This window comes from Lepidothrix coronata, unplaced genomic scaffold (assembly GCF_001604755.1).
Source record: "Lepidothrix coronata isolate B3197 unplaced genomic scaffold, Lepidothrix_coronata-1.0 Scaffold3, whole genome shotgun sequence".
NCBI lineage: Eukaryota > Metazoa > Chordata > Aves > Passeriformes > Pipridae > Lepidothrix > Lepidothrix coronata.
The window spans coordinates 8992964-9009176 of record NW_016690183.1 but is presented as its reverse complement, the minus strand read 5'-3'; the positions used below and the strand labels follow the sequence as shown (position 1 = coordinate 9009176).

Here is a 16213-nt window from a genome sequence, read left to right as displayed (position 1 = left end):
AAGGAACAGGTTCTGAAGAGCTGGATAAAGTTTTGATCTGCTGGTTGTACAAGCTGTCACAGATTACACTGGCAGATGCCTTACAGAAGTATTATTGCTCCTTATGGGTCTATGAATTAACTTGACAGTAATACTATTAACAATATTCTCAGCCACTAGACTACATTAAACTGTTCTAAATAAAGAAGGCCAATGATGCAGAGATAAAAGTAGTATTGAGACATTAATGCAATTTCTTATTCTTCTGAAATAAAAATACTCAAGGGAAAACTGTAGTAGGATTCTTCAAAGAATAATAAAATTTCTAAGAGAGATATTATAATGATATATTTACTACAATGATAAGTATTAGGAAATACATGAAATAATAAACAATCCATCTATCAATACAGAGAAAAAGTGGAATATCCTTCTCTTTATGACCATACAGACATAAATACACAGAAAACAAAAAATTTACAGACTTGATGTGATTTACAGGGTCTTTTTTTTGCTTTTAACTTTGAACCAAAGAAATGTCCTGGCACAACATCAAATCATGTCGTCTAGTCTATGGGCCAATTTTTGTTGCTTTTAATTTCACTTATAGGCTTCAAATGATGTCACAAATCTAGCCTGCTTGCCAAGCAAGAAACTCTCTGCTATACTGCATCTTGTATACTCCCATCATTAGGCGGCAGCATTGCTTCAGTCATAGGCAAGTCTAAAAATTATTCAGCTGCTACAGGTGTTAATGTTTGCAGGTCATGGGACATTTTAATGTTGTGATATCAACAGAATGATCTGATGTCATAAGAGGTTGACTTTCATTGTAATTAAAAGAGCAGCACTACACCATTGACATCAAATTTGTTAATTTTTTTAAGATTTACAACAGATGCTTTCTCCCTGCACTACCCAGCAAAATAAACAGGATATTTCAGCTGTAGGGAATCATTAAACGCTTTTTAAAACAAACAAACAAAACCACACAAACACCCTTACTGAAAAGCACTTGCAGGAAAAAGTACTCCCTCATGTTCCCAAATTCAAACTAGCTCTATTTTTGCAGAGAATGGTTAAATTAAAATAGAAAATAGCTCCTTTATAATTGCTATACATGGATTTTGGAGCAGTTAGCTCTACGTTCTTGTTGTTATAGCAGAGATGATGTTTTCTCTCTCTATCCTAACATCCCTATCCAACTGACATAACAGAGGCTGATAGGACACAAAGAATAAGAAGCTGTGCCTGTACAGAAGCTATCTTTGTAAAAACCATTTTGGTGGCTACAGAAAAAAATCAGGTTCATATGTGAGCATTTAAAAAAGTTATTATGAAAGACAAAGCTAATAAATCACTCAATAAAATTTCCTTCAGCAATGCAATTGTTGAAATAGGGTGATCTAGTGTAGTTTTAAGAAGGCTCAAATAGATGCTACATTTTTTATACATTTTATTTATGCAGGAGATTTACATTAAACCAGAAGACTGTGTTAAGCATATTTAAAAGAAAAGACATTTCAGTATAATAGGATATAATTTCTTCATTTAGTATATTCCTATTACTGAGACAAGACTGGCCTTCTGTAATTGATAAACATATTCATTGTAAATTACAACTAAGTTTCAAAGAGTCTTCTCCTACAAATTCATTGAAAAGTTTGGAAAAAATTAGTGCTAACATTTGTTTTCTCAGGTTGCTGGTTTTTTTGGGGTGGGTGCTGTTTGTTTTTTATGTCAGAAGAGGCAGAAAGCATTTTTCACATAATGCTTAACAAAAGTTAGAGATAAATGACACAATAGTCACATCTAGGCCAGGAGATGGAAATACTAGTATTGCAAGACAGTCTGCCCTATAACAATTTCTAATAAGTGAGAAACAAGACTTTTAGTCAATATTGCAAAGAGCAGCAAACAATATTATCTCATATCTCAGTTTCATATTTGCCCTCTGGCTTTTCCATGTAAGTAAATAAACAAATAGTCAAAAGGATAAAGGAGAAACTTGCTGAAATACAGCTAAATGTGCTGCTTAGCAGATCAGCATGTTAAGGGAACGATGATCACTCTAAATGGGAGGGCAGACCTGAGCCATTCACCAGAATCGACCTCTGAGTATCAATTAGAAGTGTCCTCTCCCCCTTTTATTCATCAAGCTGTGCTATTTCAGGAAGGTGACTACTTTGTTCATTTTGTTGGCGATACATGTAACCTCTAGTGGTCCAGAGATCCTTATTTTTTTTTTCAGGTGCACACTCTAAATAAGTTATGAAAATATTGGATTGTATACAAATTTCCCCACTGTGAAATCTTGCAAACACCCCAAATTTATCAGAAGAATTTAAGTACATTTGTGTCTCCAGCTGCTCTAAGAAGGTACAAAAATCTCACATTCCCAGAAATGTGCACATACAGCTCTGCATATCATTTAATATTTTGTTGAATAAAACCCAGCTTCTTCATTGGGATGCAGAAGTTGGTTTGATACTGGACAGGGAAAAGAGGATTTACTGACAAATAATATATCTAACACATTTTGCCTTTTTAAAGGAGTGATGAATTTGGAAATCAAACTTGATTTCCACAATATGGCATTATTTTTGAAAAACACTTAATTTTATGGCCAGTACATTATGACAGAATAATGAATTATCTTTAAGGAAGCAACCAAGTGACAGCACATTAGTAGTTTTCAATGGGCTTGATGTCGTACTGAAACTGCAGTGGCATATTAAAATTGTGGAATAATTGCTATTCAGTATTATTATTCACACCTTGGTGTAAAGAGTTCATTTTTAATGGTTACAGGCTATATTCTGAATTTTATTACATTCATTATTTGTACTTTTTATTATGGAAAAAAAAAGGCATTTGATACAAATTTTTTTGTATGATGCTCCCTTTATTTCATGTACTGCCTTTTAATGACAGATGCTACAGTATATTATAAAATCATTGTGAGCTACAAATTAGAAATAGATTATACCTAAAAAAAATGTTTTAAAGATATTAAACAGATTATATAACTCAGTTTACTTTCCTTAAAAAGATAAGGAACATTTATGGAGTTTTTTGGTAGTAAAGGTGCAATAAAATCAATTGCAGACAATATCTACTTCCTATTTTTATGCTATTCCAGAATTTGATATGAATAAACATATTCACCCACTCAGCAGCCAAAATAATTGATTCAATGAGATTAACCAAGAGAGCTACTGGATACTCTTATTTATATTATATAGCACTCTACATCACAAACAAGGCAACTCATTCCAACTTGAGGAAGACTGACTGTACGTGAACCTTTGTTAATAGAGAACTGCAAGTTCAGTGACAGTAAAGTCAACACTGAGCATGTGGTCCACATGTTTCCAAGCATCCAAGAAACTTTCCTGTGCATAAAAACCTACAAATCTTAATCAGTAAAGCCAGACAGAGCATACCTGTGGTAAAAGGTGGCTACGAAAGATTTCATAAAGCTTTATTTTCAAAATAAGCTACAGAAAATCATATGATCTGCTCTTACTTCAGACTGACCAAACTGCTGAAAAACGCATTCAGTATGATTTCTTATTCAGAAGACATAAAACTATATTCAGAATGCTAAGAACTTGTAAAAGGTTTTTTTTATGATTTTTTTTACCAAATAAAGACAGTTGCTAACAAGCAGTATTAGTTTCATTACAAGATTTGAAGTTCAAAGATTTAATTTTTTTTAATTATGAAAACTCCAATGCATTTCATGTTTTTATTAAATTTTATTCTACAGGCTCATTCTCCAGAACAAAAAACAGTGTAAAAACATAGTCTATCTCTGAATGACACATGACACATGTAAAATATAGCACTTAATGTATTTCTAGTATAAAGAATTCAAGTCAACCTTGGCCTATTTTTTCAAACTTTCATGTACCATTTTTATTAATTTTTTTTATTAATTACATATTTCAGCTACCTATTCAAAGTTGAGTAAGGTACCTCCCATTTACTGTACATGAAGACAGTCTCTGCGATGATTTAGCCTTACTTTCTTATCATTTTCCTGATGAATTGTCCATAAGTAGCAAAGCTGGGGTAGGCATACAGATTTTAGATTTTTATCTGACCTCAGTTAGGCTACTGAATTTACAGAACTACAAGAAGGGAGACACTGATTTATTTTTTTTTAAATTTCTGTTCCATTTCATTTAGAAATCTTTCTTTCAAAAATTTGGCACCTTAATCTTCATGTGTGACTGAAACCAGAAACATTAATTTCCATTAGAAGAATCCACTCTTGTTTTAGTCATACTTGTCCATCATTCCCTACTTCAAATCACAAAATTAAAAATACCAGTACTGCAGTAAGTCTATTGTTCAACTCTTTCAAATGAGTAATAAAAAGGTTTCAATGATGTGAACTAAAGAAAGAAAGGATCCTTACTCAGTAATTTCATTAGAAAACAAACTATGAACAACTATAGATATAAGATGTAGGTTTTGTGGTAGTTAAAATTCAGGTGATTATTTTATCTAATCATATAATATTTCTATAGACTTTCAGCAAGAAAATAAAATATGCCTTTTTAATACTTAATAATAATCTAAAACATTCTTAGAGTTTGAATCTGCTTATTTGTATGGGGAAAACACAACAAAATCTTTCAATGAGAAATAACACTTTCTAGGTCACTGCAATAGCACAAAATCAATACTGTTTGATACCTTGCTATTTTCCAAGACATTGCTTGTCATTCTGCTACATAAAAGGTAAATCAAGACCAAAAGGAAATCTTTGAAATACTGAGATCATTTATTTACTGCACTTCAGAGAAAATATGGGCAGCCATTTTCTACAGTAAACAGTAAAGAAAACAATACAAAAGAGACCCAAACTTCTAAACAGCATAAATCTACCTGCACTGTTTGTCTCCATTATACTTAAGTAGGACATCAATGGCGGTTTTCCTTTTTGCCTTGTCTTCCTCTGTCCATTTTATTATACATTGTAGACAAAGATTTTACCTAGAGCAAATAACATTCTTCCAGCTTTGGGGTCCCCAATGTAAGAGGGATGTGGACCTGCTGGAGCAAGTCCAGAAGAAGCCACAAGGATGCTCAGAGAGTTGGAGCACCTCTCCCATGAAAACAGGCTGAGACAGCTGGGATTGTTCAGCCTGGAAAAGAGAAACTTTGGGGTGACTTAACTGCGGCCTTCCAGTACCTGAAAGGAGCTTACAAGAAAGATGGAGAGAGATGTTTTTCAAGGGTATGAAGTGACAGGAAAAGGGAGAATGGCTTCAAACTGAAAGTGGGTAGGTTTAGATCAGATGTTAAGAAGAAGTTGTTTTGCTGTGGGGGTGGTGAGACTGGAATGGGTTGCCCAGAGATGTTGTGGATGCCCCATTCCTGCCAGTGTTCAAGGCCAGGCTGAACGAGGCTTTCTGGTCTAGTAGAAGGTGTTGAAACTAAATGATCTTTAAGGAGCCTTCCAATCCAAATCATTCTATGATTCTATGAATAATATAGCATTGAGTGGCTCTACTCACACTGAGAAAAACTACGCATATACAGAAGTCTTGGATGATTAAAGACCTTACACTTCGAGCTGCTTCTTGTCCTCATACAGGGCTGCACTTCTAATTGAAACAATCTTTTCCCGATATTGGTATGGGCAAACATTTATTTCCTTATCATAAACAGCATACATTAGTTTATTTCTTCTATCCATCTGTTGTTCTAACTAAATATGTATTCATAATCCAGTCCCTATTTTCAGAGTAGTAACTTTTGCATGTTTGAAGGGGTCTTCTTTCCAGCACATAACAGCAGCAGTGCATTTGTAAACAAGATTGTACATGACACCAACGGTGGGCAAATAATGAATACTGCATCAGAATCAGCAAAGGGTGATATTCAGAAAGCAACAAATACTGAAAAAATAGCAGCATGATTATAGTCACCCTCTATTTAAAATTACCTATATATATTTTGCAAAAAGTTAAATATCACAGAGAAGAAGGGAACAGAAACGATGACTAGATATCTTTTTCTCTAGAATTCATTGTTAGAATTTACCCCAAATCAGACCACATTTGCTAAAAGCTGACAAATTAGAGTCAACCTATGTCCTACCTCCCCACAAGTTTCAACAGCAGCTTTCTAGAGGTGTAGAAAGAACTGGGGTCCAGTAAGCCCCGAATTTCTAAGTTCCTTATAAAATGCATCTAGCAAAACTCATTTTGCATGGGTAGGAGAAGAGCTGAAAGCTCTAAGTCTATAGAGAGCTCAGCATCAGCATTAATCTTGACTACTGAAAGGCTGAAGCAGCATACCAGCCTATCCAGTGTCCATGACAAGTCCCTGAGAATAGATCTACTGATTTCTAGTGGCACTTAACAGTGCCAAGCTCTCTGATAAAGTACACTTTTCATGTCTTTAAACTATGTAAAATTTTTTTTCTTTTTTTTGGTGGGGAGAGGGGAGAGTAAGAATTAGCCTTTACTCACTTTAGCATATATGTTTTGCACATTGTTAGACTAGTTTTAGAAGACTTTCCTTTTATTAAAAAAATAGACTCTGTGTATGTGTGTGTATAAAAAAAACCCAATTATATTTCTTAAAATTATTTCATTTTCATTTAAAAACCTGAAAGTTAAAAGTAGAAATAACCCAAGGGATAACAGTAGTTATCAGGATACAGTCCACACAGATCTTTTTTAAAAGAACATTAAAATCACTATATTATTTTTTAAATCCCAACAGATCTTTCTTACAGTAAATGCAATTAAAATAAATCCCTTGATGTAGTGTCTGCTTCTTAATACCCACTGCTTCCTAGTCTATCTTAACTGAGCACAAACCACATACAAGGGAATGAAGGAATGAACAATCAATCTGCCCTAAGGAACAGTGGTGATATCTAACAATAAAAATGATGCAAAAGAGATCTCATTGTTGTCATTTACAGTTGTCAAACTCAAAATGGGGGGAAAAAAGTCATAAGCCTGAGGAGTCTCATATCCTGAATCCACTGTTCAGGAACAAACACTCTCCAGTTTTGGTTATTTTAATGAACACATCACTTTAAACTATGCCTTTCCCATCTGTTCTGCTTTCTAATTACATATGCAAAAAGAAGCTCATTCACAACCGCATCCTAATGGAATCTTAAACAAAACTTGGATGAGATTTAAATATTCTGTGCACATCATCTGTATTCAAGACATCAAGCAGCTTCTTCTCCATGAGGTGTTTTCTTGTTTTCTAGACAGAAAGTTGAGGCAAGGCAATGGATCACTGCACCCTGGCATACAAATCTCTTGCATACAAAATAACCACAGTGGTATACAAAAGACAAGGTAGAGAGTATAGAGATCTCCCTTTCCTCGCATCCTCTTTTCAAGTACCACGACACAAATCTTTCATTGCATGTTTATGCATTGCAGCACTGGGGCTTTCCTGACAATTCAGGTCATATCCCTAGCAAGAACTAGCAAATGTATAGTTAATTCATAGCAGATACTGCCTCTGCAGTGTCTCTGCTGAGCAATCGAGCCCCAATTAGCATATGCGTATCCAAGATTTTAATGATGGTCAGATAAGGAATAGTGAAGTTTTACTGACTGTGATTGAATAGCATTTACCTATCTTTAAAATCCAGATAGGAGCTCATCATGACACTTCCTTGTAACTGCTGTGATCCCTCCTTAGTAGAGATGACAGAGGAAAAGGCATTAAGGTATTCCAGCACCTGATTTATACCATTTCAATAGCAATAAGGTGCTTAAACACTTAAGTCACCTAAATCATCTTGTTTCCATTAGTGGAGCTCACAAGTTGATGGAAGGCAAAGCAGAATTTCTGGAAGTTATATTGTGATGTTCTAGCTCATCTTGATTAATATTTTTTCCCTCAAATGATTGTACATGAAAGATGATTAAATGCCATAATTCAGGCTTACATATCTTTTTCTGTGACAAGTCTTCAGTGATAAAAGATAAAAGCTGAACCTCCCATCTTGCAGAGACTTTCTGTGTGAGATCCTACAGTGAATACAGTTTCTGCTGTTGAGTTTCAGCATATACCAGTGTTCTAGTGATGTGCAAACAACACTGCAGTGAAATACTCACTGTTAACAAATAGAAGCTACATGATTATTTCATTATACCCATTATCTGTTTTCTATCTATGTTTTTTTAACTCCAAATCTCCTGATCTGTATTTCCCACAAGAAAATCTTCTCCCTTGAAATGCCCTGATCATGATGTACTCCCTTCATCTGTTTCAGGCTCTGAAAGGGTCTTAACCCAGCAAGTAGAAAAAAATGACTGGCGTAGCTTCTGATATTAAATACAGTGGTGCTGAAGTTCAGCTCCCTTAATGATTACCATCAGCCAACCTTTGTCTTCTGCTACTGATGTTTGTATCACCACTTGGGCTCATCTCCTGGACTGCTATAGAAACCAAAAACTGCTCACTTTTCTACTCTGCTACCTACTCTTTATCCATTTCTACCAGATTGTTGTTATTGTTGTTTGTCTGGTTTGGGTTTGTTTGTTTGCTTCTGTTTTTTTTTACAAGGTTCTTCTCTTGAGACTGGCAAGAAACAAACCATCCAAGAGTATACTCAGGTTGAAGATTTTTCTCTAGTGTTTCCTATCCAGGTTAAGCCTGATTTTCCTCAATATACTTTTTCCATCTGCTCAAAATATCAGACCTGAATTCCCATTTTACAGCAATTTCTGAGAACCTGGTTTCAATCCAAATTATTGTAAAATCACTGTGCATTTTGATATTTTCTCACAAAAAAATTATAAGTGAAGCTAATGAATTCTCACAAAAAGGTTTTCATTTGTGAAAAAAAAAATATTGAGGGAAAAAGAATAAATAAGCCACTGCAATTGGAAGTCTTTGAATAGTTAAAAGTAGCTTTCTGAATATTTTCTGTATGCAAATTGCCTAGAAAATTAACAGTTAAGGAGCTATACTATCCTCTTATTTGTGACTAAGTTGTATTGACCCAATCCTGAGAAAAGGACAGGATCCTTCCCTATGTGCCTCATGGATTAGCCAGCGCTTCCAAATGCTTCTGCAAATCAGACCTTGCTTGAGATATTATGGGTGCTGCTGGCTCTGTTCAATCCATCTTAGTAAACATGATTCCCTCTCCTGTTTTTCCTTCAACAAGCAGGAGCATAGAATTGCGAAATACTGAGAGATGACTTTGTAAATCTAATATACAGCTGATTCAAGGGGTTGACAGCAAAGCTAAAAGATAATTATTTTCTTCATTAACACATATATTGCAAGCAGTATCCAGATCCTTTTCCTTTCTCTCCATTAATAGAATGTATTCTATTAAAAAAAAATCTATTTTTAAGGATTACTCAGTACTGCATCCATTTTGATCATGAAAGCTCAATTATGACTTTTATTTTGCTAATAGCATAACATTTATTGATATTATATGCAGAGTTGCAACAATATGGGAGGAACAATTTTATTCTTTATTTTAATTTGCAAACTAATATGTTCATTTTAAGATATGACTGTACTACAATAGAATTCAAATTTTTAGGGCAACAATTTGCCTGAAGTCTATGAGAAACTACTAATAAATAATGATGATTCCCTAACGAGTTTATACTCCTTGGAGCCAAAACATAGCACTGTATACAAAAATCGTTCTAATCATGTGAGACTGTACTAGGGGAAAAAAAAGCCAGAAGAAAAAGTTATAAGTTATAACACTAATAAAAGTAACAGTGCTCTTATCAGTGGCATCAAATGTTAATTTACTCACGTGGGACTAACTAATCTGACAAATTTTAGACACTAGCCAGGGTATGAAATTCTACTAGGATTTTTATTCAACGTAAATTAATGAGAACTCAAAGTTCATTGAGCAGAGCATTTCAAAAATTACACTGTAATAAATTAAAAGCCCCAAATGCAAACTCCAACCCTTCTTTTTAAAATTTTAACCCAGAGAAGGGATGAGAATACGGAAAAGCTAGCTGTAGAGTAGGAAGGTTCAACTTTCGGAGTCTGGGGAAATATTCAAAGAAGGATTTAACTTCAGGTGCCCTGAGTCATCCCCTTTTCTCCCCCTGACTCCACAAGGCCTCTAACACTCTTAGGATGGCATGGCTCCCCAGGCGGAAATTAATCTCTCTGCAGTTTCCACACTCTTCACTTAAGCTGTCCAGGCTACAGATTGAAATACTTGTTCTGAATGCGTTTTTTTCAGCATTGTCAGTCAAGATTCAACACTACTGAGAAGCAAAAAGAACTCCTGCATGTGTAGGTCAACTCAATATACACACTCCCCCACCAAAAGAAAAAAAAAACAACCACCATCTCAAACAGCTAGACTGCAGATTGTACGTAAATAATTTCTGTCGATACAGAGGAATAGTTGGCAGATAAAGAAACAGCCACAGCTACAAAAGGAGCGTTCAAGGCAGAAATAATCTAACTTGGCAGAAGCATTGCCCAGTCAAGTAAACACCTAAGTGAGGACAAAAATAGCTTTAGTGTACATGTCTATAAGCCACTGTAACACATCATTCACCTCACACAGACAATTGTGAAAATAAATAGTATTCTGAAACTTTATAAAAAATGCTGTGATGATAAACCTATTAATCTTTCCTACTTCATCATACATGCACAACCTAAGGTTATATCCCCATAAAGCCATCTGCTCTTCCCTTCTAGAGATTACATAATTCTCCTCTTGAATAAAGATCATGATTTTTTCCGCATGCTGAAACAAACAAATCTTCCTAACAGTCTTCAAGGAAATTTCCATTTGCTGAGCCTAGACAAGGAAACACTACTGCAGCTCAAGAGAAATTGTCCAGGAACATCCATGCAACTGTATTACGGCTTTTCCATAACTTCTATGCTCTGCTGATTCACTTTCATATCGAGGAAAACTGCTTATCACGGACAGTTAGTCCTACTCTAATTCCAGCTACGTGGATACCATTGCTACTGAAGACAGAGGACTTTTCCTTATGGCAGAAACCCAGGAAATAAACATGCAGCAAGGGCTTCTAAAGCACCACTACCTAAATCACTACTTTTGGAAAAATTGATTCCTATGATTATTGTGCTATAAAAATATTTTAAACAGGCAAAACAAAATGGCTTAAGCATGGAAAGTGAAATATCATAACTATATGAATTATGGTTAAAATATAGGTTTATATACATGGTTTTTTTAAAAAAATGAAAGAGAAAAAATATCTGCTATTAATTGTACGTTTAGAGACATCTTATGCCATAATTTTAGCTTATGATTTGGCAATGTTAATTTAGCATCATAAAATCACAGCATTTAAGAGAGCTAACTAATGCTTATGAGGCCACTGCAATTTTTTTCACTTTTGTGTTTTGTTGCTATTATGTAATCTCTTTTTTCTTATTAGTAGAAGCAAGACATCATGTGGAGAAAAAAAACCTGTTATTTGCCATAGTTTTATCAAGCAAATTTATGACAAGGATGACTCCAGCAAAAAAAATTATGTGCATAAATGTATTCATTTGATCTATGAAAATATATACCTGCTGTTAGAAAGATATGGTACTGGATGACTTGGAAAGTATTTGCACAAAGAAACTAAAAATGTTAGCAATATTCTGTTTATTTTCTTCTAAAGTAAAATAAAGGGAGTAAAGTTTATAATTAAACTGAATTCCAGTTAAACATAGAAGTTCTATAAGTACATTTAAGCATATTTATCTCACAATAGTATCTGTTTTGAGAGGTTTCATTAAGATACATTTTGAATGAATTTTTAATTCCTTTATAGTGTACCTGCAGGAATTACACGTGGCAGAGGGCTGAAATCTGTAATACTGAGATTCCCTGACATTGTTTCTGGTTTAAGCCTCCTCCCCACTGAAGGCAACACATCTAGCACATGTATCATGAAGTTATTTCTAACAGCCCCCAGAAACCTGGGCTGGCTGCATCCCACTGTACTGCCCTTCCAGTAGGTGCCCAAGAGATTAAAGTTTTGAATAAGAATAAAGGTATCAGATCTGGAGATATTACAAATTTGTTTAAAGAAAATGGTGCCCACTTTCTCATCCTAATTTTGTGGATTGTAATACATTCCCTACCACCATGTCACCGCTCACTGGCTTCTCCTTGGATCCTGACACACAAGGTCTTAAGACCATGTAGTTTCCCAGGCTATGTGTATTTGTATGCATTATTTGAGAGGCATTCCTTTGCTCTGTTTCCTCCTGAGGTCTCTCTTGTTCTTGCAGCTTTTCGTTTCCAACCCTATACACCACTTTCCCATTCAACTGTGGGTTTTAATTTTTCTTTGCTACCTTCAATTTAGTGAAAGACTAAAAAGATAGTCAGGGAGCTGGAGCACACATCCTCTGAGGAGAGACTGAGTGACCGGGACTTGTTCAGCCTGGAAAAGAGATGGCTTTAGGGGAACCTCATAGTAGCTTCAGTGTGGGAGTGATCATCAAAGAGATGTTGCCAGGTTCTTTATTGAAGTGCATAGCAGGAGGATGAGAGATAATGGATACGAACTGAAATGTGAGAGGTTTTGACTGGAAATAACTCTTTTTTCACCATGAGAACAGTCAGGAAGTGGAACAGGTTGCCCAAAGAGGCTGCAGTCTCTGTCCTTGGAGGTTTCTAGATCCGCTTGGTTAAAGTTCTGAGCAAACTGATCTAATCAGAGAGCTGAACCCTGCTTTGAGGAGATGGTTGGACTGGAGACCTCCCGAAATTACTTCCAATGAAAACTATTTTATTATTATAAGAGTAGTTTATTATAAGAACATCAGTTTGGCAAATATGAAAAACTACACCAGGTCAGCCTAATTTTAGCAGATAGTAAATAGCAGGGTATGAGCAATGCAACAGAGGACCTTCCACAGGCAAAAAGATGGAGAAATATTTTGAGTGCAAATTAGCCATTAAGTATTTTTTTTTGCTAATTTTTTTTTCTAATATTGTATGATCTGACTCTTTTACACAGGTTAAAGAATTTCACACTATTAAGATGAAAGAAGGGTCTTACGTCCTACATAGTAGCTTTCCTATTCTCTTTGAATCACTGTTCCCTCAGAACCTCCAATGTGCAGAGGCTCAAACATTTCCCAAAATTCTTTTGTTAAATTTGATAAGATAGATAACACTTCTATTCTTGCAGACAATTCATTATTAAATTCTGATTTTACACACTTGCTTTTTCTAAAAAAAATCTCATTCTGTATTGTATAATCAGTGCTAGCAACTATTTTCTACATACATTAACTTGCCATATGACATTGAGTTTTACTTATTCATTATATCATTTGATTATTTTTTTAAATCTTGATGTTGGGAAACCTAACTCTCCTGGAATTGGGTTTCTTTAACTTTCATAATTTCCTACCTGATATCACAAGGTCAACAATCCTCACTTTGTTTTCTGAATAGGTATTTTTGACACATAATAGAGTTGCCCTCCAAAAAAACAAAACCAAAAATGTACAACTCCCCCTGCCAAAGAATTCAGAGATGGAGAAACATACAGTGTATTTCTTGAACTCATTTCAGAAGAAAAAGTAGAAAAGGGCACAAGAAGAGCAGAAAATCAGATGTTAACTTTTAATCTCCTGTTTTGTAAAGGAAGTTAGGTATTAATGCAATGGATTTGAAAAAGAAAGATTCTAATATACTAAAAGCAGTTTATTACAAAAGATTTACCAATAGTTTCACAATGGAGTAAGTGAAATGGGAGCAGAAAACATTTCATCTTCCTTCAGTAGTCATTTGCTAGCAAAACTGGACAAATACTAGAGTCACAAAAGTAAGAGCTGGTTAAGCTTTCCCTATGACAGATGCAACACCTTCAGCAATATTTTGCTACAAGGTCTAAAATTCTGAATATTCTACCTACAGCCAATTATATTGAGTAGTGTCAGTATCTGCAAAATGACCTTAGAACAGACATGAGTGCACCTTGTGGAACCAGACAATGAGCTCAACAATGTGCAAGATCAAGTGCTGGATTTACAAACTCATAAAGAAATCTGAAAGCCAAGATAACTGTAATTTAATATTCTTCGACAAAGATCAGGGAGAAAAAAGTTTCATAATTGATTCTTAATGGGTAAAGGAAAGTGGGCAAGTATTTTGGACATAAGATTCCTTGAGGGATAGGTTTTCTACCCATCTTTACTTATAGACTTGAAATTCTCTGTTACATCTCTCCTGGCACAGTGCATGTTTGGATCATAGCCAACATTTCAACATTCCTAGCTCTTATCATAAAAGTTCTTAATGCACAGTAACTGAAATAGTTTTAATTGCCACTGATTTTCTCCTGCTTTGTACAATTTTGCCTGACAAATTCATGTTTAAGGCTAGCATTGCCAAGCACCATGGAAAGTGATCTAAAACAGTAGCTTGTGTCATGTTAACATCCCTGGAGCTACACTCATCAGCTGAAGGATTACATGCTAGTCAGAACATATTGTGTTACACTCTATCATGCCAGACCTACACTGACAAGTTTCTTCAACACTAAAGCTGAGTTTCTGAAGTGACAAGTCTCAGGAATCAAGCAACTGCAAAATCTCCACATACATTCCAGTGTTCCAAAAACACAGCAATTTTTATTACACATCTTAATCAGGCTGATGATCACTGCATGCTGCCACTAACTTAACAACGTCTCTACCAAAGCCACCAGCTTTTTAATGGCAAAACCTTTCTTGGTGGTCTTTCTCCTTATGATGTGATGTCTCTTTCCATTAGCCATCAACAACCGTTCATGGAATCTGAGGTAACCAAAATAACTGTAACCCAGAGGGTACCAGTACTGCAATAGATTCAACATATCTTTTTTGACTGAGATAAATTACCACATGGCATCAAGTACAAACAAGCCCCTCAAGTCTTCTCACATATGAAAGGATCCTTTCCATGGGAACAAGTTTTGTGAGAAAGCTGAAGTCCTTGAGCTCCTCCTACAGAGGAGGAAATTTGCTTTTTTGTACCTACCACCTGAAAGTATGTTTATAAACTTTTCCTTTCTCTCTCGTATCCAAATTTTGTTGTGCTATTAAACTGAATTTCAGATGCTTCCAGAGATTTTAATTGACCAAACGACCAACAGAGACTAAAAAATTGCACGATAATTCTTTTTATGGGGGGATAATTGTTATAAAAGGTTAGTTTTATCACTTGGAGTTTACCTCTTGTATTTGACATGAGCTATTCTTCCAAAGAAATTCTTAGATAAATTGTTGAATTTATAGCTTCATCTACTTATCTGGCAAGGGAAAGTCTAATGCTCAATTCTATATTCTAAATGCACATTCTATACTTTCAAACATAGTTAAAAAGAACAATATAATCCCTCCGGGAATAAAAAGAAATCAAATGCAGACATGGTACATTAGCTTAATAAAACCCAGGAAAGACATTTACGAACTCTCTGGCCTGAGGGTCCCTTTAGGAACAAACACAACTGGTTCTGTTTTTTACATAATCTTCCTTCACTAACACTATTCACAGTACATATCCCTGCAGTTTGAAACAGATAGTGGTATGACAACTACTTTTTAAAATGTGTCCTAATTTGTTGAAAGCAGTTTACTGAATTAGCTCTATAGGCACTGTATATCAATGCAGCTTTGTTTGAACAGATCTGAAATCACATTATTCCTAACCTTATGTTTTTCATGTAAATTATAAAGAAAAAATACTGACACACTTTCCATTAAATATTCAGAACACAAAGGGATTTATGTGCTAAACTTACCTAGAAAATTAACAGAATTTAATTTATCAGACTAATTTTTCTTATGTTCGTTTGCAAATCTCTATCTCTTTTCTCCTCTTTCTAGTTTCATGTAATCTCTTACAACTTAGCCCATTCCCATTAAATTTGCCAAAATAGCTACAAGTTTCTAGATCTTTAAAACCCTTAGTTTCCCTTTGTGGAGAGTAGAAAGTGGGAGCATGTTTTAAATATAGCTTATCAGAAAGTTGCATATATTCATTATTGGTACCCTGTCAGTACTTACCAATACTGCTGGTATTAATCGACAACAAAACTAACTCTAGGCATAATTTTTTGAATTGTTTTTTATAGACCCCACATTCAATGCATTCAAAAATATTCTGTTTGGCTAGAACTGTTGATGGTTTAAAATCATCCATAATAGCAGTCCATATTAGATTTCCAGTACCAACATAGTATTTTAAATAATGCTATCG

General features: G+C 34.9%; 1 protein-coding gene across 1 annotated transcript in view; it reads right to left on the bottom strand.

Annotated features, from left to right (window-relative positions):
• CNTNAP2 (contactin associated protein-like 2) overlaps positions 1-16213 on the bottom strand; it is a 1033702-nt gene that overhangs the window by 676983 nt on the left and 340506 nt on the right. The window lies entirely within an intron of this gene.